Here is a 25,930-nt window from a genome sequence, read left to right as displayed (position 1 = left end):
GCATCAGAGTCTAGGTCCTCGATGTTTTCACTTCCTGGCCTTTCCTCTTCTGCTGCCCCACCCAACCTGCAGGCCTCATCAGACCCTGGGGTCTTTCTGAGGTCATCTAAAAGCAGAGCCTCTATGAGGCGTTGAGTTCTAGGGTTTTTTCCGGTCTTCAATTTTCTTGATGCACACATATTTCTCAATTCCTGAAATGAGAGATGGTCATACTTATTCAGCAAGGAGCCACTGGCTTCTGCTCTTGTAGACATACTAGTGTTGTATGGTGTGGTGTTGCACCTACCTAACCTAGTGTGAACTACTAAACTCTTGAGTTGGAGAAAGGGTGTGCTAGACCCTTGGCTTACCCAACTCTAAGTTCATAGGAACTTACTTTATTCTAGTCTTGTTGATATGTACCTATAGTGGTTTTCAGTTAGTCACTCAATGAGATTATCTGGTAAAGCAATAGAAAGCTTGAATCCCAACCGCTGCACAGCAATGTGAGACGTTGGCCTGGTGTATGCTGTCCACTAATTAAAGTGGGCACCTTGTACCAGTCCTAACACCCTTATTGATGATAGGTTTAAAGACAACCTTTATTGAAAGCTATCCTAATGGTAGCTATGGAGAGCAGCCTTCAGGCTAAGTTTTGAAGGAATGTAAAGCAGCTTGGTTTACCAGATTATAACCTCTTGAACTACCAAATGAAAGGAGAACCACACAAGGTATATATATAAAATGTATGTATTTATTTCTAAACACTCTCTACAAACCTCTTTATGAGATTAGAGAACAAGGCACACCATATTAATACACTAAAACGACAGTAAATTGCACAATACACAGTGGGCCATAGGGGGCGACCAAACCATATATTAAAAAAGTGGTATAACAACCCCAACTTGACTAGACAGTGCCTAGATCACATAGAACCGCCGGGACCCCAAGGAACCACCCAAGGTAGTGACGCAGGGGACCCACGGGGGACGCGTGCAGTGTGAGAACACAGCCGCGAGCTCCCCTTGCAGGGGAGTAACTCCTTTACTCCAATGGAGATTCTTCAGTTGTCCAGCAAAGCGCAGATCGCCGAAGGATACTTGGTTTTGTTAGCAGAGTTTAGTCCCGGTAATATCTAAAGTCCTGTAGCCAGATGTTCCTACTTTATACCCAAGAAAGGGGTGGGACAAACTCTGGAGACCCACCTATGGGAGGGTCAGGACAGAGGGGTGGCTACACCCATGTCCTTTGTCCAGTTTTGTGCCAGAGCAGGGGCTGATAGCCCCTGCAACCAGTATGAGCTGGACTATGCACAGGGACACCAAATGTGCCCCCAGTGCAGACATCAAAGCACTCTCGGTGTGCACCCACCCAGCCCCAATACACTAAAGCCTGTCTGGGAAGTGGTCACACCTCCCTGTGACAGGAAACCTATTGTCCAGCCGTCCCCTGCCAGAGATCCGTCCAGCAGCAGGAAGGCAGACTTGTCTCTGTGGCTGGCAGCATCCATTTTGTGATGCCAGGGCTTGCAAGTCAGTACCGGGTGTACCGGTGCCGTCATATTTCTCCCTCTAGTAGGGTGGAATCATACCTCCCACACCAGTTACTGGTGTGGAGGTATGATTCCAAGGTGTTTCACAACAAACATGACATGTTTCCATGCAGCCGCTTTAAAGTTAGCATTTACCGCGAGGTTATAATGCACTTAAGACTATATGGTATGGCTGCATCACAAACAACCCCGGAATAGAGGTTCCAAAGGCTGCAGAGGGGCTCTGCTCATGCAGGTGCACCCTCTCACATAAAACACAGCACCCTGCCTTCAGGATTGGTAAGGCCTGCCATAGGGGTGACTGATAGGTTTATATGTGCAGTCATATGGATAGATATATTAAACCTATATCTAAGTAAGGGGTGCATACACCACCTTACAGAGGCTGCTGTAGCAGACCTGTTGTATCGTTTTGAATGGTCTCCCAGTGGTGGCATAATACATGCTGCAGCCCCCGAGAGGCCTCTGGGGTACCTATGCCCTGGGCATATAGTATACCATATACTAGGGACTTATAAGGGTACCCCAGATTCCAATCTGAAGTGTACCTAAAGTACATGCAATCAATTTTAGAGCGAAAGCAGCTAAGCCGGGGTCCTGGTTAGCAGGATCCCAGCCAGACTAAGACGAAAAACAGTGGAGCATCAGTAAAAAGTGGGGTTAACTATAAGAAGCAGAACCTACTCTCCTACAGTCACAGCCTTGACTCTGGTGGAAAGAGAACGCAAGCCCTCCGGGGTTGCCTCTAGACCAATGTGTAGCATATCTTAGTGCAGAGCACAGTCCATCGGGAGATGGCCCGCTTCTGCACAGCCTTTCTGTTCTTTGCTCCAATATACCCCACAAACAGTGGGTTGTCTAGACAGAACAATCTTGTTCAGTCAAGGTCAAATGACAACGCTCTTTATGAGTACAGTCAGTGAAGTCACTCCGGATCCTTAGAAGGATGTGGCAGAGTGTAAAAGGTAGGCAAGGTGATGGACTGACCTACATGGAAAGGAGTGACCGCGTTTGGCAGGTTATATGGGTAGATGTTCAGGTAAGGAGGTTTGGATGACAAAGCCTAAAGCTCACTGACCTTCCGGGCAGATGTTATCGCCACAAGGAAGGCCCTCTTAATGGTAGCCTGAGAGGACAATTGTTCAATGGTTCAAAGGGAAAGAACAAAAGTTACTTACCTGTAAACTGTGGTTCTCCAGTATTGGTGTCTTTCATAGATTCATATGCTTGAATATTTCCCGTCGTCGAAGTGGGAGTCCCACAGTACATAATGTAGCAATAACATAACCATAGTATAGGTAAGAAAAAAACCATAGAGTAGCATTGAATCAAAGCTTTATAGAAAGAAAAGCTTGTCACCTTTATAACCTATCAAAGTCATTGTGAATAGTCCAAACTCCAGCCAATCAGGCGCTAGCACCCTCCGGAATGTTCTTCTCAGAGGCTCAGGCCCTCAGATTTTCGTAGCACAAGAGTGAGAAAAGAGTCAAGCAGAAGAGGAGAGCCTCTGAGGGAAGATGGGTGGGTCACATGTGAATCTATGAAAGACACCAATACTGGAGAACCACAGTTTACAGGTAAGTAACTTTTGTTCTTCTCCAGTATTGGGGTGTCTTTCATAGATTCACATGCTTGAATAAGAGTAGTTAGCAGTGATACCAAGATAATGCAAGGAACATATAAATCAATCATAAAACACAGTACGATAGAGATACTGAAGCATATAGAAAACGGTACCTTGTATACAGGAGGAGGGAAGCAACAGAGGCTCACCTTATTTAAAGAGATTACGTAGGACCGCTTGCCCCACGGCTGTGTCAGAGTTGTCAGCAGCTTACAGAAAGTAGTGCTTGGTAAAGGTGTGCCTGCTAGACCATGTTGCAGCTCTGCAGATGTGTTGAAGAGGCACACCAGCAAACAGCGCAGTAGAAGAGGAAACTTTTCTGGTAGAATGCGCTCAAACAGAAGCAGTAAGTGGCTTTCCAGCTTGCTGTTGGCAAAAAGCAATTGTAGTAGATATCCAGCGTGCAACAGTCTGTTTGGTGACTGGATGCCCCTTACGCATCCGTCCGTAGGCTACAAAAAGTTGATCAGTCTTACGGATAGTTACCTTCCTTTGAAGATAAAATTTCAGACATCTTTTGACATCTAAAGAATGGAGTGTCCTTTCTGCTAATGTTTGAGGATTAGGGATTTTTTTTTTTTTTTTTTAAATGACCGGCTCATTAAGATGGAAATCAGATGGCACCTTGGGGATAAAGGCCGGATTGGTGCGGAGCGAGACAGAGTCCTTGGTAAATTAAAGAAAAGGCGGTTTAGTAGTAAAAGCCTGAATGGCACTGACTCTACGTGAAGAAGTGAGAGCCAACAGCAGCGAAGTCTTCCAAGTAACGAATTTGAGATCGAGCTTATGGACTGGCTCAAACGGGGGCTTAATGAGTTGTGTCAATACAACATTTAAGTGCCAAGGAGGAGGCGGTCGACGAATTGGTGAGAAACATCCGAAAAAGGCCCTTTAAGAACTGCTGAATTACTCTGGAGGAGTAAAGAGAGGTGGAACCATCCTGTCGAAATCTTGAGATTGTTGCCAGAAAAACTTTAAGAGTAGAATGCAAGAGGCCTGATTTTGCTAGATGAAAAAAGAAAGGCAAAAGTTGATCTGGTGTAGAATGAATAGGGGGTACTTGAGCAGAGTCAAACCACAGACAGTACCGTTTCCATTTGAGTTTGTATGTCTTCACAGTGGAGGCTGCCCTAGCCTTAGCAGGAACCTCTCTGCAGTCTGAAGGAATGTTTAAGTTGGCAAACTCATAGTGCTCAGGTTCCATGCCGCTAAACGAAGAAATGCCGGATCAGGATGACAGACCTGTCCCTGATCCATTGTCAGAAGATCCGGAAGTGGGCAGATCAGAATCGGGTCACACTGCGACAGGAGCAGGAGTTCCATAAACCATATTTGTCGAGGCCACCTGGGAGCTATCAGCAGAATGCGGCAAGGTTCTCTCCTCATTTTCCTAACAACCCTGGGGACCAGAGGAATCGGCGGAAAATCTTAGGCATATATTTTTGACCAGTTCATCAAAAAAGCATTCCCGCACGACTCTGGTTGAGGAAGCCAACTTCATAGAACGGGCATTTGCGGTTCAGATTGGTTGCGAAGAGATCCAGATTCGGGGGCCGCATAACCGAAAGATGCGATCCAGTGTGGGTTGATGTAATTCCCACTCATGGATGGAAGAGGTTGACCTGCTCAGAGAGTCCACTAGAATGTTGGACGCTCCTGGAACATGCACTGCCGTCAGAGTGATTTGATGCTGGATTGCCCAGTCCCAGATTTGTTGAGCCTGAAGGCATAGCAAAATGGACTGTGTGCCCCCTTGTTTGTTTATATAGTGCATGCATGTTGTGTTGTCCGTCCGGATCAACACCGAAGTTCCCAGGATGATGGTGCGAAAAGCCTTCAGCGCCAGAAAAATGACAAGTAACTCCAGAAGGTTGATGTGCCAAGTCCTTGAGTGGGTATCCCACCGTCCTTTGACTGTGAGGCCCTGAAGGTGCGCTCCCCACCCTTCGAGAGATGCATCTGTTGTAAGAGTGAAACTTGGGGTGTCCACCAGAAACGGAAGACCTGAAGAGACGTTTGTTTTCGAGAATCCACCAGAACAGAGCCGTTTTCATCCAAGATGTGACCTTGATCAGATCGTTGAAGGATCCTGAAACTTGAGCCCATTGCTTGTCGAGTTGCTCCTGGATGGGTCTCATTTTGAGGCGGCAGTGAGGGACTAGGGGAATGCAAGAGGACAACATCCCTAGGAAAGACTTCAACTGCCGAACAGAAACGGACCTTTTTAACCGGAGGGAGGTTGCAAAGGCGTTGACGCCTTTCGTGTGACACAAAGGCTTTTGCCAGTTTGGTGTCCAGGATGGCCCCCAAGAACGTCCTGAGTTGAGCGGGAACAAATTGAAACTTTTCCAGGTTGAACGTAAGGCCCAGAGACTGGAAGAGGGACCGGCAAAAGTAGAGTGTGTCGGGATGCCAGTTCGAACAACCGTGCCTTTAGAAGGAAGTCGTCGAGATAGGGAAAAATTTGTACTCCTGGTCGACGAAGATAAGTTGCCACCGGTGCCAGGACCTTGGGAAACACTCGGGGTGCAGAACGAACGCCAAATGGAAGGACCTTGAATTGGAAATCTTTCTCAGCCACTCTAAATCTGGACATGTACTCATCCTGGAATAGTAAAGGAAGCATCTCCTGAAGAGACAACATTCAGAATGATTGCTTCTTGAGGTATTTGTTCACGGAGCGTAGGTCTAGAATGGGGCACCATTCTCTCGACTTTTTCTGTACAAGGAAGAACTTTGAACCGAATACTCTGCCCTTTTGTAGTTTCGGAACCACTTCGATCGTGCCTTTTCTCAACAAGATTGTGAGTTGACCTAAAAGTTCCTTCAGATGGGCAGGAGGAGGACCTCTGGGTGGATAATTGGGAGGGAACTTTACGAACTCTAAAGCGTGCCCCCTGCGCACAATATCCAAAACCCATTGGTCGGTAGTAATCAGTGACCATTTGGAGTAGAAGAGGGAGATTAGACCTCCAAACTTTGAGAGGGTGGAAGGTATCAGAATGGCAGATGGAAAAAGTAATTATTTCTTAGAGGAATCCCTTCCTCTATAAGAGGATTTACCTCTGTACTGTCTGTAAGATGCCGCTGGCGGTTGTCTGTACGATTGTTGATTCCGGGAGGAGTAACGTTGTTGGCTTTGAAAAGAGTTTTACTGGTCGGTACTGATTGGAACCTACCCGAAAGGAAGAGGAGTAGCCACGGCCCCTCGCACCCCAAAAGGGCTGTTTTTTTAAATTGAAGAGTGCCGAGAGCACGAGCAGTGTCGGCGTCCTTCTTGATCATATGAAGGGCATCATCTATGTGTTGGCCAAACAGTGATTCACCGTCATAAGGCATGTCCAAAATCTTTGTCTGCAACTCTTGACGGAAAGAAGTGGCCTTTAACCAGCCCTGCCTCCTGAGGACTGCAGCGCCTGCCAGTTGACGAAAACCAGTAGAAGATACATCAACAGCACAATCAATAATCTCCGAGGAAATCCTTTTCCCTGCCTGAAGAATTTAGCGCTTCAGCCTTACAAGGTTCTGGCATTAAATCTACAAGGGAAGCAATGTCAGACAACATTTGTCGGTCATAACAGCCGAGAATAGCTAAAGAATTGGCCGCCCAGACTGTAGTTGCCGCCATAGTGGAGAACTTCTTACCAATAGCATCAAGGCGTCTGCCCTCACTGTCCGGAGGAGCCGATAATGGAGACGAGGAATTCCTGGGACGACTTTGTGCTGCCCGAGTAATAATGGAATCAGGTTTGGGCTGTGCAATACGACAAGCAGGCGAATTTGCAGGGGCCTTGTACTTTTTATCAAGTCGTGGCAGGACAGCAGGAATGGAATTAGGGTTCTGCATGAACTTGAGACACTCTTGCCAAATAAAATCGATGATGGGAATAGCCCGAACTTGTTTCTGTGGCTGATCTTTAAAGTCATACAAGAAACAATCCTCCTCTAGTGACCATAGGGAGGTGAAATCGCTTCGCCGTTCTTTCCATGAGGACATGAAATCCACCTATGTCCACCGGTTTGAGAATCGAGAGGAGCTGGAGCGGTGGGGGACAGTGTTTGAATCCGATAATTGTCCCATTCCGAGAGGAGGCATCTATCATCCAGCTCACCCTCCTCTGTCAGTATCATCCTCCTCATTATCCTCCTCAATGACATGAGGAGTGACCTGGTGTTGTAACCGTGCAATGGATGTAGAAGGCGTAGAAAGCGGTTCTGCCGGAAGCGGCGGTGGAAGAGGTGCTTGCGGTGCTGGAGAGGCCTGGCCTGAGTTTGGAAAACGACTAATAGTTATCCAGCATGAATTGAAGGTTGGAAATAAGGGACAGGCATTTGCACTATGGTAAAATCTGGTGCTGGTTGGTTAGTACGGTCCTAAAAATCCTCACACTCCTGGTCGTCATCAAAATTCTGACATTTAATTAGAAGCTCAGAGGGACTGCGAGCAGCCTGAAACCTGTGCACCTCCTCTGAATCATCGTCATCAGCGTCAGAAGAAAACAGCTCTGCGGGATGATGAGAAGCCGTTTGAATTGGCATCAAGGCATCCAAAGAAGACTGCCGGCGTTGAAGCAGAGAACCAGTAGCCTTCAAATGCGCCGTCGACGAGAGATGTTGCTGCTGAGCCGCCGCCAAAGGCGCCGTCGACGACGAAGCTGACCCTTTCGTCGATGATGAAGAGCACGTCGATGAATGCTTCTTATGCTTGGAAGACGCCGTCGACGAAGTCAAAGGCACCGTAGACGACAGAAGTCTTGCCTTCACAGACACCAACATCGACGGCGATATCGCTGACGACAGGATTATAGCCGGCATCATAGACGAAGAAGTTGAAGCCGTTCTCGTTGAGGCAACGACAAAAGTCCTCGTCGACGGAGGGACCGACGACAAGCTCGTCGACGAGATAGTCTGAGCAGTTTTTGCCTAAAAAACTGGCTGAGTCTTGGACGCCTGAGAGTCAAATCTCGGGGACGTAGAAGGTGAAGACGGACTCTGAGGGGCAGGAAACACCCCTTTTGATGTTGAAGGCAGGTCTGTGGACTTAACATCATGATGTTTCTTCACCACCTTAGTCTTAGGAGAAATCTTCTCAGACTCACTGGCTCTCTTCAAGGATGAAATAGTCCGGACCGAGAAAACACTTTCCACATCTGACAGGGGGTTATCCATAGTCTTCAACTTCTGGAGCCACAGAAGGAGATGCCCCTCTCTGTCCTTTAAGGTCTTTTGTGAGAAAGTCCTGCAAATTTTACAATATTTTACCTGGAGTTCAGGGTAGAGGCAATAAATGCACTTCTTATTAGGGTCCTCAGAATGAAGTCGCTGTTTTCCACATGTCCCACAGGATCTGAAGAGGGACTTCTTGGTTGTAGATATGACAAAAATAGTTGTTTGAGAAGAAAAATTAGAAAAAAAACTGAGCAGAGCTCAGGGAGACTCCCTTCACACGACGTGCGGTAGATAATCTGAGGGCCTGAGCCTCTGAGGAGAACATTCCAGAGGGTGCTAGCGCCTGATTGGCTGGAGTTTGGACTATTCACAATGACTTTGATAGGTTATAAAGGTGACAAGCTTTTCGTTCTATAAAGCTCTAGGATTCAATGCTACTCTATGGTTTTTTCTTACCTATACTATGGTTATGTTATTGCTACACGGCTATGTTATGTACCGTGGGACTCCCACAACGAAGACGGGGAATTTTCAAGCATGTGAATCTATGAAAGACACCCCAATATTGGAGAATCAGAAATGTTAGGACTAGAATAAGGTCAATCAATCAATCAATGAGTTAATTTGTAAAGCGCACTACTTACCCGTAAGGGTTTCAAGGCGCTGGGGGGGCGGGGTTGGGGGGGGGGGGGGAGGGGGAGAAAGGGGGGGGGTGCTGCTACTACTGGTCGAAGAGCCAGTTCTTGAGTCGTCTCCTGAAGGTCAGCAGGTCTTCGGCTTGTTGTAGGTTGAGGGGGAGGGTGTTCCAGGTCTTGGCGGCGCGGTGGGAGAAGGACCTGCCTCCGGATGTGGTTCTACGGATGCGCGGGACCGTCGCTAGGGCGTGGTCAGCGGAGCGGAGTTTCCTGTTGGGTACGTAGAAGGAGAGTCGACTGTTGAGATAGGCTGGGCCGGTTTTGTGGAGTGCCTTGTGTGCGTGGACCAGGAGCTTGAAGGAGATTCTTCTGTCAGCGGGGAGCCAGTGCAGGTTCCTTAGGTGGGGGGTGATGAGGTCGCGGCGCGGGACGTCGAGGACCAGGCGTGCAGAGGTGTTTTGGATTCTTTGCAGCCTGTTGATGAGTTTGGACGAGGCTCCGGCGTAGAGGGCGTTTCCGTAGTCGAGTCTGCTGCTGACTAGGGCCTGGGTGACTGTTTTCCTCGTGTCTGTCGGGATCCATTTGTAGATCTTGCGGAGCATACGGAGGGTGTTGAAGCAGGTAGAGGAGACTGCGTTGACTTGTTTGGTCATGGTGAGTTTCGAGTCGTAGGAGCCGAGGGTGTCCCCAGTGATGCGGGCCACCAGGAGTCGTCCCATGCTGAGGGGTTGGGCCCGAGGATGAGGATCTCCGTCTTGTCTGAGTTCAGCTTAAGTCGGCTTTCCTTCATCCAGTCGGCGACAGCCTTCATTCCCTGGTGGAGGTTGGATTTGGCGGTGAGGGGGTCCTTGGTGAGGGAGAGGATCAGCTGTGTGTCGTCGGCGTAGGAGATTATGTTGAGGTCGTGCTGTCGGGCAATGCATGCGAGTGGTGCCATGTAGACGTTGAACAGCGTCTGGCTGAGAGAGGATCCCTGCGGGACGCCACAGATAATCTCGGAGGCTTCGGACCGGAACGGGGGGCGGCGGATTCTCTGAGTTCTGCAGGAGAGGAAGGAGGTGGTCCAGTCCAGGGCCTTGTCTCGGATCCCTGCGTCTTGGAGGCGCGTGCGTACTGTGTGGTGGCACACGGTGTCGAAGGCGGCAGAGAGGTCCAGGAGGATGAGGGCCGCTGTCTCGCCGTTGTCTAGCAGGATCCTGATGTCGTCTGTGGCGGCAATGAAGGCGGTCTCGGTGCTGTGGTTGCAGCGGAATCCTGACTGGGAGGGGTCCAGGATGCGGTGGTCTTCGAGGTGACGGTGAACTGGATGTTAACTATCTTCTCGATGACCTTTGCTGGGAACGGAAGTTCTTGAGGTCGCTTGGATCCGCCTTGGGTTTCTTTAGTAGGGCGTTGATCTCGGCGTGCTTCCAGCTCTCAGGGAAGGTAGTGGTCTCGAAGGAGAGGTTGATGATGTTGCGCAGGTGTGGTACGATAGAGCTGCCGGCTTTGTTGAAGATGTGGTGTGGGAGAGGGTCAGACGGGGAGCCGGAGTGGATTGTGCCCATGGTCTTGATTGTGTCCTCGATGCGCACGTTGGCCCAGGTTGTCAGGGAGTTGTGGTCGGTGGGGTGCGGTGGATCCGGCGTGTCGAGGCCTGTAGGGGTCATCGGGGGGTTGAAGCTGTCATGGATGTCGGTGATCTTTCAGTGAAAGAAGGTGGCGAGGGAGTCGCACAGGGCTTTCGACGGCGGGATGTCGTTGGCGCTGGAGCTGGGGTTGGAGAGTTCCTTCACGATGTTGAAGAGCTCCTTGCTGTTGTGAGCGTTGTTGTCAAGGCGGTCTTTGAAGGAGGTCCTTTTGGCAGTCCTGATGAGGTGGTGGTGGTGGTGGTTGCGGATGGAGTCTTTGTGGGCAGCACGGCTGTCCGGCGTCTTGTCGCTGTGCCATTTGTTCTCCAATTTCCGGCAGGTGCCCTTTGATGCTAGGAGTTCCGGGTTGAACCAGCTGGCAGTCGTCCATCCAGCGTCTGAGGGTGCATGCACCATCGTCGGGGTTGGTCGGTGGGTTAAGTGCGAGGTTTGTCTGTAGTTGTTCTTCAGTGACTTTGCTCCAGCAGCGGCGGGGGATCTGTAGGGTGCGGTAGTGTGTGAGGGGTTTTCGGAAGGAGAAGTGGATGCAGTGGTGGTCTGTCCAGGTGAGTTCGGAGACGTGGCTGAAGGTGATGTTGGGGCTTGAGGAGAAGATGGCATCAAGCGTGTGACCGGCGATGTGGGTCGGTGTCGTGACGAGCTGTTTGAGTCCGGGGTTGGCGAGGTTGTCGATCAGGGTGGAGGAGGAGTTGTCGTTGTTGTTCTCCAGATGATAGTTCAGGTCTCCGATGAGGATGTAGTCGGTGGTGGTCAGCGCGTGCGTGCTGATGAGATCGGCGATGGAGTCGCAGAATTGTGGTCGGGGTCCTGGCGGTCTGTAGACAAGGGTGCCTCTTAGGGTGGTCTTGGGGTCTGTCTGGATCTGGAAGTGCATGTGTTCAGCGGTGCTGAGAGTATCGTTGGTGTTTGTTGAGATCCTGATGCTGTTCTTGTGGACGATGGCGAGTCCTCCTCCGACTCCGTTGGTGCGGTCTCTGCGGGTGATCTTGTACCCATCGGGGATGGCTATGGCGATGTCTGGAGAGGAGGCTTCGTTCATCCAGGTCTCGGTCAGGAAGGCGACGTCCGGGGATGTGGTGTCGAGTAGGTCCCAGAGCTCGACGGCGTGTTTGCATGCGGAGCGAGTGTTGATCAGGATGCATCTGAGCTGGTTGGGTTCCGTCGTGGCGGGTGTCTCGGCGCCTTCGAGGCAGGAGAAGCTGCAGTTCCAGCAGGCGAAGGGATCGTGGGTGCGCTTCAGGGCGGCCTTGCAGCAGGTGTGGGTCCTTCCTGGGTTGAGAGCGACGAGGGTGTTGGCCTCGTAGCGGAGGCGGTCTTCATGGCTGGTGCAGGGGCCAGGGGTTCTGGTGCTGGGTGCAGTCCAGGCGCGGACGGGCGCAGACGGGCTTGCCTTAGGCTGCCATATATGGGGAGGTTGGGAGGGAGGAGCAGCTGGGAGGCAGGAGGCGTGTGGCAGGGGCAGCGAATGGGCGCAGAGGGGGTGGGGCCGTAGGGGAAGCAGCGGCGGGGACGGGAGCAGCGGAGCGGTCGCGGGTTGGAGACAAGGCAAAAAAGGGGTACAGAAGCAAAAAAGGGGGCACATAAGTAAAGGAGGTCGCAGCGGGGGGCAGAGGGGTACAAAAGAAAAGAGTAACGGGTGTGCAGAACGAGGGCAGCGGAGTACAGGAGAGAGACGGGCAGACAGAAGCATGTGTGTGACCCATCACCCCCTGAAATCTCACAATTACCGTGGTAGTTTAATATGCTACAAGGTACTTTGTGGGATGTTAAAGATGACTACAAATAGAATACGACAGTCCCTTTTAACGGAGGCGGTGCCTCTGTGTATAAAGAGGAGGCTCCTATAGCACCCCTTGTTATTACTTTTAAACGTAACAGGAGGAGACCAAGGAAATTAACCACACTGGTACTGTGGAGCGCGGCCTAACCCGGGGGCAAAGCCTCGGTGTTTCCTGATGCGGCTTCCCGTATGTGAGCTTAGGGCCCCGGGGCGAACGCGCGGCAGCCAGAGGCTCTCCGGGACGTGGTCCCTGAGATACATGGCGGAGATGGGGGGAACAACGTACTCACCTGTCACCCTCCGTCCAGTGTGGGGGGTTGCCGGGGTCCCGCCGCGGAGCCCGAAGCCTGTCTAAGGAGGAGCTTGATCCAATATGGCTGAGGCCTGCGCTGGGGATCAGCAGGATGAAGAGTGGAGGAGGAAACAAATGTTGCAAATCTTTTAAGAACATATCTATAATAGGGGATTTGAAGAGGGATGGCTAGTCGGGCAACAGCAAAAAGGCTAAGATAGTAGAAACGTAGCCCCTTAAGATGCCCAGTGCAGAGCTCTGCTATGCGAGGGAAAGGATGAAGAGAAAGACCGGAGAAAGGGGAGTAGAAATAGGATCAACCTGTTCCTCAGCACACCATGCCACAAACTTGCCCCAACTGCAGGCATATACTGTTTTGGTGGAAGGACACCTGGTTGCCAAAAGAACATTGCAGACTTCTAATTTAAGGCCGAAAGCTTTTAACTATTGCTGCTCAATCTCCACACTTTCAGGTGGAGCATTGGCCAGTTCGGGAGCATTCAAAATCCTCTGAGCCAAGTCTGGAGCCACACAGATGACTCTGGCCCGGTCGTTCTAGATCTTGAGAACTCTCGGCAGGAACGGTATGGGTGGAAAGTCATACAGAAGGTCTAAGCTCCACTAGAGATAAAAACGGTCTTCGAGCAAGAGCCACCTTGAAAACTCCAGCACACAGAACTGCTAACATCAGTGTTCTCTACGGTGGCCCACAAATCTAACCAAGACTATCCCCACTGCTGAAAGAGACACTGCACTATCTCCAGATAGAGAAGCTATTTGTGATCCACTAGGCACCTTCAAATGAGTTTGTCCTTTCTAGCGTTCAGAGTGTGCTAGGTGTTGACCCACCAGGGTTGTACTCTGACATTCCAGCCATGTCAAGAAACAGAGCCTCTTGACAAAGGGTCCATGATCCCACCTCACCCGGTTTGTTGCAGTACCACATGACGGTTGTGTTGTTTGTGAACACCTACACTAGCCTTCCCATGCTGGAGGGTAGAAAGGCTTTCAATGTCAGCCAGAACAGCCGGAGCTCCAGAAGGTTAATGTGGAGTCCCGAATCCACTGGAGACCCGAGGCCTTTGATCTCCACCTCTCCCAGGTGGCCTCCCTTATCCCAGGAGTGACGCATCGATCACCACTGAGAGATCTGTTGGGGAAGGGAGACGAGTCTGCCGCTAACCAGACCTCCAGTTCATTAACCACCACTGCAGATCTTTTTCAGTTTCCTCTGAGATCTGGACTATGTCAGAGAGTCCTCTGATGCTACGCTCACCGGAACTTCAGGCCCCACTGTAGAGCCTGCACATGCCAGCAGGCATGTGTAACTAGCAGGATGCACGAGGCCATGAATCCCAGCAGACTGAGTCAGTCTTACCGAAATCCAGGATAGAGGTTGAAACATCGGTAGCATAGCCTGAAGATCCTGGACTCTGCATTCAGGAGGATAAGCACAAAACTGCACAGTGTGCAGAACAGCACTAACGAAAGGGAGCATCTGAAAAGGAAGCAACTGTGACTTTGGCACACTGATAGTGAACCTTAGCAAATTCAGGAGATCAGCTGTAGGTGGGAGACGACAGCCTGTGGAGAGCAAGCCATCAACAGCCAGTCGTCCAAGTAGGGAAAGACTGGCACCCGGATCTCCACAGATGAACACCAACAACCGCCATCACCTTGGTGAACACCCGAGGGGCACTGGTAAGGCCAAAAGGAAGCACACTGAAAGTGCTTGTAGTTCACCGTGAACCACAGGGGGTGCCTGTGGGCAGGCAGGACGAAAATGTGGAAATGTGTCCTGCAACTCCAAAGCGATCATCCAGGCTCCCGGATCCAGGTCACACAAGACCTGAGCGAGCATGAGCATTTTGAACTTCTTCTTGAGGAAGAACTTGAGAGGGCACAGGTCTATGATAGGACAATGGCCTCTGTCCTGCTTGGGCACCAGAAAGTAGCAGGAATAGCAACCACGACTTCTGCCTTTGGCACCCTCTCCATGGCACCCTTGGCCAAGAGAGCCATCACTTTGATGGAGCAAGGTAAGATGGTCCTCCGTCAGCTGGTCGCAAGCAGGTGGCATATATGGAGAGTAGTCACGAAGAAGTGGGAATAGCCCCTTCGGATAATTTGAAGAACATATCTATCTGATGTTCTAGACATCCACTGTGGCTGGTGGTGGATTATCCTGCCTCTCATTGGGTGCAGAAGATAAGAGGGCATACTAAAGTGGTTTGGAAGCTGCAGCTGCCAGGAGGGAGGGTGGTACTAGCCTGACCTCTTGCTGCCTGACCCACGAGGTCTGTGGCTACTGCGTCCTCGGTCACGGAGAGACTGGAAGCTTGCGTACCGTGGTGCCTGGGCATGTAAAGATGCAGGCTGGCAGCCCCTTCCGTGGCCGCGAAAGGGGGACTGGGGTGGTGAGAGGCAATCGAGGGCCCAAGGACCTGGCCGTAGAGCTATTGTCCTTGAAGCGCTCCAGCGTTGAATATTAGTCTCTGAGGAGACAGGAGCCATCAAAGGGCATGTCTATAAACAATGATTGGAAATAGCCTAAAAAGTCGATAGTATCAAGTCCATATCTGATCATGAACTTAGCTGCATCTCTCCAGTCAGCAACAGCTTTGGAAAGTATGGTACGGGCCTCCTCTAAAAAGGCATGCAGTGTTCACAGACCGCCGAGCCACGCTGGTGGAAGAAAACATTTTCTTGCCTAAGGAGTCCAGCCTTTTTGATTCCCTATTCGGTGGGGCAGTACAGGAAGTACAGGCTTGGACCACCAACCTCTCTGGGGTAGGGTAAGGAAGTTGAAATCCCGCAGGATGGAACAGTGGCGGCGGGCAATTGTTCTGTTCACAGGAGCCCCTGTGCTGGGCTTGTACCAAGTGCCAAGCAGGACGTCTGTAAGGGCTTCATTAAATGAAGTACCTGTCTCAAGACGTTAGTCTTGACAGCCACTGACAGCAGGCTAAGGTCCAGAACCTCAGCCACTCTTCCAGTCTAATGGCCTCCCCCAAGTCTTGACACCAGTCCATGTTGGGATCTAAAAGCTGGTAATCTTCAGTGTCCAGCGAACCGTACCAATCCTCACCGAGTCCTAGCCCCTAGGAATAGGGTTCAAGCTATGGCCTGGAAGGCATGGCTCCATTCGGCGCTGGACAACTCCCCTCCGGACACATGTCGGTGTCAGGGATCAGAATGGTGATGGCTGTGTCAGGACCATCGGCACCGGCACCAGGGAAGGTCGAGACAGTACGACCGGAGCTGGTACAGATCCATCCAAAGATGCAAGGGGCCCGACTGGTGTCGGAGGCGGATCCATCATGGGGAACCAGTTGGGGCTCCTCTCAACACGAAGGCGCACCGGCAGGGATAGGCATCTCAAATATGAGGCGCATGGCCTCATAAAAATCCTAAAGTTGAGCGGGAGTCGCTCTGGCTCCAGGGAGGTACGAAGTTGGCCCAGGCGCAGACTCAACCACTGAGCCCGGCCTTGAATCACAATGCTCCCTTGTCTCGTTTGAAGACCGCAATGAACAGGGCGAAGTCAAAGACCTTTTTGACTTCTTGCTCTTCCATTTCTCTTGCACTTCCACACTCTGCACCCGCCAAGCCTGGCCTGTGCCGGAGTGAACAAAGACCACGAGGACGACCCCCCGGCGACTGTGACTCTGAGTCCGGCACCCAAGGACCTCCCTCGACGCTCCTGACGACGCCTGCAGCCTCAGAACCAGGCCCCCCCCCCAACCCGCGATCAACAGAGGGTAAGATTTCCCAACACCAAAAGGCACCCCTGCACCCGGCGCCTTGTGGCCCCATGTGCCCAACTCCTGGGTACCTACCTATCCTCCAACTACCCAACTTACCTCTCGAAGTGGTGGTGGCACCTGAAGAATCTTCGTCCCCGAGCTTGCAGCCTTTTTTCAACCAGGAGCTTTCCCACTGAAATCAATTGAGCGCCCGAAGGCTCAAAAGCACCCTGCACCCAGCCGCCCGAGTGACCCTGGCAGTGTAACCTCTAAACCTATCTACTTCCCCATTTGCCCTGAGCAAGTGACCAGGAGCCCAGCTCCCACAGCCACGTGGCCTGCTAGTCAGTAGCCACCAACCAAGGCCCCCCGGCCTCCCATAGGATAACATTGGGCCAAACTCACACTGCACCAGGCTGACCCTGCACCGCTGAGGGTGTAACACTTGTACCTACCTGACCCTGGGAGACCCCTGAGTCTGTGCCAAGAACCTTAACTCTGCCAGTCGAGTACTTACCCAAAGGTCTTTACCTCAATTATCTCCATAGGGTAACACTGACTGATTTCTTCTGAAATTTCTTTTAAGTGTGGAGTTTCTAAAACTTAAAATATTCACCAAAAATCAGCAGAGTAACGAAAACGAAAATACTCACCTGCTATTAGGAGAGATCCCAGTGCTGGATCTTGGTGCCCGATATAAAGCAATGGGGTAGCCCAGTCTAGTGCAGAACCTGGGGATTACTAATATACGTGAAACAGTGGTTCTGCCACTCTTAAAAATCAAAAGAACATTTTCACAATTATCTCTCTCCAAATGGATGAGAACAACAAACAAATGAAAGAAAAAAAGACCTTTAATCCAAACCAAACAAACCAAAACTCGAGTCTTGTATTCAACGATATTTATCTGTTTTTTGAAAAATTAGTGTGAACTCATTACGTTACATATATCTACATACACACAGATTAGTTCTTTTGAGCTAACATTTAGGACTACAAAGTGCACATGCATTGAAATATTTACATGTCACAAAACATTCCACAGAATACATGAACATATACTACATAGAAAAATTATATTTAAACACAGTGCGAAATGAAGAAAAAGAAAATATCAACCCAGTAAGCGATTAAATCAGTATAGTATCCTGGGTGATTCTCAACACTTGATAATTAAGCGTCGACGTTTCGAACCCTGAAAAAACGCAATATTTTAAACGTCTTAGTGGGGTCTTCCTCAGGACTAACAGGAAGGTCTGTGTGTAGCCTGTGCAGGAAAAACAAATTGGGGTGGATACTTAGATATATTGCGTGGTTTGGATGGAAAATTTAAAGTGGAGAGATCAGAGTCCCTGCTCACCTTTGGGGGCGATTTCACCCTAGGAAGCACTACAGTCTCAATCACGTGCCGTTAGTGATATGCTTACTTCAAGGATAAACCATTCCTGTTAAATAAAGAAAGGGGATGGCTGTAATTGCAACCTATCAAAACTTCCTTTTAATGTTCTCAGGTATCTACTATTAAAGACATGAGCACCACTAACCTTCGGTGTCAGGCGCACGGGGCTCCGTGTAGATATATGTAACGTAATGAGTTCACACTGATTTTTCAAAAAACAGATAAATATCGTGAATACAAGACGCGAGTTTTGCGTTGTTCGGTTTGGATAAAAGGTCTTTTTTTCTTTCATATGTTGGTTGTTCTCATCTATTTGGAGAGATACAATTGTGAAAATGTTCTTTTGATTTTTAAGAGTGGCAGAACCACTGTTTCAAGGATCTTGTTGCCCAGCACGGACCCTGAAAAATATTCACAACCGTACTTACCAGTAACCCAATTTTCTTCCATAGGAAATTATTGACTGTTTTTCTGTGAAATTTCTTCTAAGTGTAGAGTTTTGCAAACTTCAAATATTCTTTAAAAATCGTACCACGGTGAAAACTTAATTACTTACCTGTTTTAGATAGAGGTCCCAGTACTGAGTCTAGGCTCCCAGTACTGGATTACAAAAGTAATGAGAACATACTATAACTGCAACTTGAATTTTCTTCCATAGGGAATCATTGACTGTTTTCTATGAAATTTCTTCTGTCAACTTTTAAAATAGCAAAATATTGCCTAAAAATCAGAACAGTAACTAAGTCTACTTTTATCACTTGTTTCTAAGAACTGTCCCAGGACTGAATCTCGGACTCAGTACTGGAGTTACAAAAGTAATCCTGAAAGTAATCTATTGCAAATAACTTGAAACTTCCATTGAACTCAATGCATTATTGTGTTTGAAATTGTGTTGCCAATTGCAACAACCTGTAGCCATCTACAAAAGCCAATTGCATATTGCAAAAGTATTTACCTAAAGCATCTCATTCTGTGAAAGTATACTTTAATACCTACTGTTGGTTCTAAAATAAAACAAGCATATCTTTTTTACATAAACCATTGGCCTAGAGTTCAGTTATTGAGTGTATGAAACCATTTGCTGACTGAGTGTGTACAACAAAATGCTTTACACTGTCCTCTGATACTGCCTTACTGCTCGACCAAGCTACCACTTTAGAGAGTAAGGTTATATCTAACTTTAGCCTCTGCCAAACCTCTGGGGACTGTGGACTCTGTACACCCTGTACCTATTTGGGAACAGTATATACAGAGCCACTTTCTCACAGAGTGACCCTGTGATTATTATGTCCCTCTGTTTGTTTGGGGGGGGGGGGGGAGGGGATCAATAAAAACAATTTAAAAAAAACAAGACTATAAACTAAGGGTTGTGCAAGTCGGAGTGAAAAGTAACACTTGGTGGGAGAAACATGGCGGCCGCGAGCTGGCGTGTGACCCCCTGCTACCTACCAAAACGAACACGGGCAAAAGTGTGTTTTAGATAGCGTACCTGCTGTGAGCCGAGGGGTGTCTGGATGCAGCCTCGGTGGGGGCCTGTGGTCAGCGCACACCCCGAGGCAAGGAGAGCGATACCAGCGTGGGAGAGGGCTGCAATACAGCTACGCAGTTTTCAAGCAGCGTGAGCCCTCACACACGAAGGCGGAACCAGCAAAAGTCGTCAAGAGGAAGGAGGGGATGGAGAGAGCCAGGTTACTGAATCCCAGCATATGAGTGAAGGCTGGAGAGTCGACAAAGGAGGTCAGCAAGCACAACGGTGCTTACATATGGAGAATAACCTACTGTGTCCCAGGAGAAAGTATGTGCAATCCTGAAAAGATCTCCAGGTATACCTTGCGCACTCGGGCAATTGAGAAATCGACTGGGGAAAGTTCTGCATTAGAATTACCCTTAGCCACTGTGGCCCCAGCGATAAGGGCATTGGCAAGGTAGGGGGGTCTGCTACAACGAAGCTGGGAAGTCTACAAGGCAACTGGGGAAGAGTCCACGTGGGAGGGGGAAAATAATCTCACCCCATCTTCCCCCCAGGTAAAGGTCACTCCCTCCCTCAAAATATTTTATTAAGTCTTGACCCAAACAACGATATTGAGGGAGGAGGGTTGGAAAGCATTAACTGTATCCCAGAAGGAGACTGAAGTGGAAAAAGCGAATCCCACACCGATAGCTGTTAATAAGGCTCAGGGGGGCAGTGGGTGTGTAGAAGCAGGCAGTGGACCGGGGTCAGAAGTCAGTGGTGAATTCCAGATATCAACATGGAATAGTTTTAGAGTGCTGGCAGTTACAGATGAGGAAGACTGCGTGGAGAAACAACATCAGGTAGTCCATCAGATAGCCGAGACAGGTGGTTTGAACTTAGTCTGAAGTCTCCCTGGCCTCTATTCTTCTGGATCTGAAAGAGGAAATAAGAAATAGATTCAGGACATCGGAGGTCAATCAAGCAGATATACAAGCCTCTTGTGCAGCACTCGCACAAAAATTGGAAGATGTAGCTGTTTGGACCAGCGCATTAGAGGAAGAGGTAGGACTGATGAGTAAAGACATAGCCGAAAACACAGATGGGCTGGGAGCACTGGTTAAAGAAAACTTAGGACTCATGGAGGACCTGGAAAGGATTGAGAACTACTCAAGAAGAAACGACTTGAGAGTCTTGAATATCCAAGAAGCCGAAGAGAGGTCGGATATTATTTTGGACCATGAGAGACAACGTGTCCATTGGGACCCCCTTTAAGCAGAATATTCAAAGACAGAAGCCAAGAAAGATTCTTGTAAACTTCCTCTCATATGCGGTTAAAGAGGCCATTCTAACAGCAGCCTTGAGGAATGGCCCATACACAGTTGACAACTTCACTTTCTCCGTCAGGTCGCGCAACCGATCAGAAGCAGTGGGAGTTGGGCAAGAGAATGGAGGCTTGGGGCCAGGGCCCATCTGAAATTTCTGGAGATGCTCCGCTTCATGTGGAACAACCAGATGCGCAATTTTCGGACAGCAGAAGAAGCAGATAGTCTGGTAGAGACCATGAAAAAGGGTAGAGTATTTTGAGGAGAATCACCTCATATTGAGAAGGTGAAGATACAGCAAGCACAGTGATGCGGGATGAGAAGGGGGGGGGTTTCACTGGTATGGTTTAAAGTTTATCAAAATACTTCTCCATTTTCCTGCAGCCCTACAGGCACCATGCCCGATAGTCAAGGGAGGGTTCCCAAGGGAGGGAAAGGGGGGATAAAGGATGGGGGTAGGGCACTGGGTGGTGAGCACAGGGAAAAAACAAAAAAAATATAAGCCCTCAGTATCGTCTTGGACCATTATTGTAACAGATCACTTTAGATTATCAAGTGACAAAGATCGCCCGACTTGAGAATGATAGGTGGGGATGATAAAAATGTACAAATTTTTTACTCGGAACGTAATGGCCTTAGATCTAAAAATAGACAGAGATTGGTGATGAAATATCTCGATGACTCTAAAGCCCAGGTAGTCATTCTACAAGAAATTCATTTAACGGCGAGCGAAAGTAGAGGTCTTTATACTCAATTAAGATGGATTGAAAGCTATGCAGTATCAGACCAAGTAGAATACTGTAAGGGAGTTGCAATATTAATTACGAGGGGATCGGGGGACAAATTTATCTCAACCAAAACTGACAGTTCAGGAAGGTGGGTCCTAGCAACTCTCAATTGCTCTGGTACAGAGTTTGTTTGTGCTGGCTTCTATAGTCCAAACATAGATGACCCTCAGCACGTAACGGATCTGCAATGGAGCCTACTAGGGGTAACCTCCCCTTTAATTATGGGGGAGACTTCAATACCTTGTTGGATCCAATCTTGGACAGGTCCACTAGTCGGAGGGGAACCAGAGCTCAAGCACCAAGGACAAGACAGGCCCTTAAGCATATGTTATATGAGATGGGATTAATGGATACATGGAGATAACCAAGGGGGCAAAAACAAAGATACACCTTCCACAGCAACAAATATAACCACTTCTCTAAGCTAGATTATTTGTTAGTGGATAGAGCCTGGGCTGGGAAAATAAAAGAGGTCACTATATCTCCATGGCATATTTCAGACCATGCTGCGGTTTATGTCACATTAACAGGAGTTAGAGTAAGCCACAATGCAAGATGGACATTGAAAAGGTCTACTTATTAGATCCAGATGTGTCCATTTTCTTTTAAAAAAAAAATAAAGTGTGGAATTCTTCCTGGATAATGCCCGCTCGGCCTCCATTGAAGTAATCTGGGACACCTTTAAGGCATACGTACGTGGGGTTCTACAAAGCCAGGTTACTTAAAAGAACAAGGTTGATAGAGCAAAGTTGAAAACATTGGAGGAGAGAGTGGGGATGCTAGAGGTTAAACTACAGCAAATGGCAGGGAACAACCGAGATAGAGAGAATATATTGAACCAGCTGGAGTAAACTAGATTAAATTATAAAATCAACCTGGAGGCAAAATGTCGAGATCAGTGAGCAACAAGGCGTATGTAACAATTTGAGTTTGGAGAGAAGGCTGGAGCATTGTTAGCATGGAAGTCGAGGGTTGAGAGGTTCCGAAATTACATCAGTGAATTAATCATCAGCCCTCAGGGTGACATCTCGAATAAGGAGGAGGAAATGCAGGCCCGGCTTGTCTCACTCTTCTCTGAATTATATACGGAAGAGGTGTGCCCACATGAGGGGAGCCTAAAGTAATGGCTAAGCAGTGTTGGACTTCCGGTGCTCACAGCAGAGGGTAGGAAAAGTATGTATGCCCCAATCACCGAGGGAGAAATCAGAGAGCAGCACTTGCGTATAAAAAAATGGGACGGCGCCGGGACCAGACACAATAACGGTTGAGTTAAATAAATTTATTACAGACGAAATAGTTCTAGAAATGAAGTTATTATTTAATTCAATCTATAAGGGGAAAGGAAGGATCCCAAGCTCATTGAGGGAGGCCACAATTGCTCCGATTCTAAAACACGCGGAGGATCCGAGGAAGGCTGACTCATATCATCCAATCTCCTTGCTAAATGTGGATTATAAAATCTTTACCTGCATTTTGTCTGAGAGATTGGCAAAGTTGGCTCCTCAGTTGATCCACGTGGATCAAAAGGGCTTTGTTCCGAAAAGACAGATTCAAGAACACACAATGTCATTAATCAGGACTATTGATCTTGCTATTACACGTTTGATTCCCTTGGCAGTGATCACAATCGACGCTGCCAAGGCATTTGATCGTGCTAGCTGGACATTCTTGTGGGCGGTTTTGGAATCAATGGGATTTAGTGCTGGTTCTATCTCGACATTCCAAAGGTTATATCAGAGAGTCCCACAGCCAAAAACCTTTTAAATGGTTCCTTGACAAGGAGCTTTAAAATCCAAAGAGGAACAAAGCATGGCTGCCCTCTGTCACCTCTCTTGTTAGATTTATACATCGAACCATTGGCACATCTTCTAAGGAAAGATGACCATATAGTCCCTATTCACTTACTCCCTTCCAGTAGCAAAATAGCATTATATGCTGGCGACTTGATAATCTATACCTCCGATCCCCCCCGAACATTACCTAGGGCGGAGTAGTTGACAAAGGAATTTGGGGCTGTATCCGGATATTTAGTTAACATCTCTAAAACAGAACTCACCCTACTCCGAACAAAAAGGACCGAGAATGTGGGCAGGAACTTAACTAATAAAGAATGGGCTACCATACTGGAATTCCCTAAAAAAAGTATCTAGAGACGCTAAATTTAAATATACACAGTACATAGGGCATACCTTACACCACACTGCCTTAATAGAACGTATCCGAATGCACAAATCCCTTGTCCTAGGTGTCAGGAGGCGGACGCTGATATACTTCATATGTTATAGGAATGCCCGTGACTACGAGGCTTCTGCCATATGGTCTGGTATACAGTACAAGAAATCACTGGTACTGATGTCTGGGCGACATCAGAAAGTTGCCTGTTGGGACTACACCGGTGTCCGAAAGGTCAAAGTCTGTTACAGGTTTGCGGACATGGCCATCCTCATAGCGAAGCGAGCAATCACCATGAGATGGAAATCGGCCTCCCCACCTACACCACTTACATGGCAAGCACAAATGATTCGCTGGGGCACCGCAGAGAGTGTGATTATTCAACAAGAAGAATTTTGCGGACTACGTAAATTACCCATTTCTATGGAATGGGATCAGATGCTAGAATCAATAAAAGCTATAGACCCATTAGCAACTCCAACATCCTATAGAGCTACGACATCCCCCACGTACATACCAGCTAACATGACCGAACCCATCTAATTAATATATTTTAAACACTCTTAATACACAGGAGCTTATACATGTACATTAATCAGAAAACGGTATGGTTTCAAATGAGAGAACACAATCTACCATGAAAGTCATTTATATAGGATGCCAGAGAAGCGGGGGAGGATGGTATTATTAGTTTAAAGAGTAATAGTTTATAGTTCATGAGTAGATATGAGATTTGTACAGTATGAGAGATTATTTACAGGTGTAATTCTTATTCCTTATACCAGATATACCGCTGTATTACAAATTATAATATATAATTTCGTATGTATATGTTTACAGCTTGGTTACCCTATTATGTCACCAGAGTACCTATACAGAATTTTATGTTATGCAGCTGTGAATTTCATATGCTCTAAAACTTGTAAAAAACTCAATAAAATTGTGTTTCACTGAAACAGTGAGCCAAAGAGGCCCTTAGGAATCGAGAACAAAACCTGGCTTGTCAAATCTGTGGAAGTTTTTGGTGAGATGAGGACAAAAAAAAAAAAAAAAACAAAAAAAAAAAAACAAAAAAAAAAAAATTGGTGTTTAAAAATAAAAAAGAACATCTCTAAAACAGAGGTAACGTGCTGGAATATGGAGGATTGGGGAGAGGGAGTGTGTGCAGAGATAAAATACCTAGGGATTGTCATAGTCAATCAAATAGATGAGATCCCACTACGCAATCTGAAGAGGGTCGCCAAAGAGGTCGATAGGTCATTATCCAGGTGGAAGAATTTACCGTTAACCATCCATGGGAGGGTGAACCTTGTAAAAATGTCAATCCTCCCAAAGTTGACATTTATTTAATTGTATCCCACTTACATCTCCCAAGGAAGCTATGGATAAAATTCAGGGGGAAATAACCAGTTTTATCTGGGCATCCCGTGGAATACGGCCTACCTGGAAAAAGTTAAAGTGCCGCCTTAAGAAGGGTGGGTTGGCCCTCCCAGATTTTAATCTATACTGCATGGCGTTCCAATTTAAAAACCTTTGGGTACTTCTGGGGGAGCTCGATTTTTCCACTTAGGGAAAACTATGGGGGGAAATGATCAACTAGTTCGAACCAGTAGCTTTTTTATATAAGTTTGGGGCCCCAAAGGTTTTCAAAAGAGTAAGGTTGAAGGTTTTAAAGACAGCATTAAGACTTCGGTACAGGGTGAGAAAGATGTTAAACATTGGGTATTACTCAGAATTTGCACCAATCTGGGATTCTCCAGGGACACCAGAATGTATGAAGGATGGGTTGAGCCTTCCTCTGAAGCAGGCAGGAATATCTATGTGGCAAGACTTGATGTCGGCAGAAGGTCTCTTACCTTGGGAGGTGTTGAGCGTGAAAACAGGCAATAGATTATCTAGATTTAAATATATTCAGCTTAAATCTTGGCTCTCAACAGTTTCCCTGGAGATAGGAGGGCTATGGGATCTGGAGGCTCACCTCCAGGATGTCGGTCTAAAAAGTGAAGAGGTTGTAATGTGGTATTGGAAATTCCTGGAGGTAGAGGAAAATAAACTGGTGGCTCCCCATGTGATCTGGATGGACGTACTACAGGAAGGGAATATAGAACCCCTTTGGAAGGACTCATTGAATTTGTTACATTCAATTGTCACGCCTGCAAACCTCAAAAGACATCAATTTTTTGTCATCAATAGGTTGTATTGGACTTACCAGAGAGTGGCTAAGTTCGCATTGCAGCCTGTTCCCAGATGTAAACGAAGCAACTTTCCAAAAGCCAACGATAAACATATATTTTTTACATGTCCAGAGATAAAAGAATACTGTAAGGTCGTGGAAACCACTATAAGAGGCATCCTTCGGAAACCCATTGTCCTTACTGCTGCCTT

The 25,930-nt window shown here is 48.0% G+C and overlaps 1 protein-coding gene across 2 annotated transcripts in view; it reads right to left on the bottom strand.

The window, feature by feature from the left end:
• The window catches only part of GPS1 (G protein pathway suppressor 1), a 259,323-nt gene that overhangs the window by 117,027 nt on the left and 116,366 nt on the right, over positions 1-25,930 (bottom strand). The gene's annotated exons all lie outside the window — the stretch shown is intronic.

The sequence above is a fragment of the Triturus cristatus genome, chromosome 7 (assembly GCF_964204655.1).
Source record: "Triturus cristatus chromosome 7, aTriCri1.1, whole genome shotgun sequence".
NCBI lineage: Eukaryota > Metazoa > Chordata > Amphibia > Caudata > Salamandridae > Triturus > Triturus cristatus.
This window is presented reverse-complemented; position numbering and strand designations above follow the sequence as displayed.